Source organism: Morone saxatilis, unplaced genomic scaffold (genome assembly GCF_004916995.1).
Source record: "Morone saxatilis isolate NCDOM2014 unplaced genomic scaffold, NCSU_SB_2.0 Contig4, whole genome shotgun sequence".
Classification (NCBI taxonomy): Eukaryota; Metazoa; Chordata; class Actinopteri; family Moronidae; genus Morone; species Morone saxatilis.
Genome location: NW_023339984.1, coordinates 5,878,031 through 5,878,619, shown reverse-complemented (window position 1 = coordinate 5,878,619; position 589 = coordinate 5,878,031).

Below are 589 nucleotides of genomic sequence, written 5' to 3'. Positions count from 1 at the left end.
GTGTGTGTGTGTGTGTGTCTTAGGCCGAGGTTACTCGTAAAACAAATGGCTCCCTCCACCTTGGTGTTTTCTATTCTTAGCAGCAGCAGGGAGAGCCTCTCTGCATATCAATGCCCGGCTCATCTTTAAACATCATCTGCTTTGATGACAGTGCTGACGGCGCAATCAAGTGTATTTGTGTCTGTTTGTAAATGTAAGTCTGTCACTTTAAAACTGTTCGCTGTTAACTTTTGTGCAACAGTTTATGTTTGTGTGTGTGTGTGTGTATTTCTGGATATTGAGGATGTCTGTCTTTGTGTGTTGAATGTTCATTGTAATGACATGTAGATGGAGATGACTGAGTGCAGCAGCAGTCATGGGGGGCTGTGAGCTAATCTTTGAAGATAAATGACATGACCTGGTCAAGGGGTCCTGGCAAATGGTCCTCCACGCCTGATTCTGCACAGAAATCCTTAGCCAGCCACGCATGACTGGATACTTACAAGTCCTGATTCTATTAAAACATAAGTTAAAATATGTGGATACTGATAAATTACTGCTCAAATACTTTTGATGCAAATAAGGCATTAAAAGGTCCAGTGTGTAATAT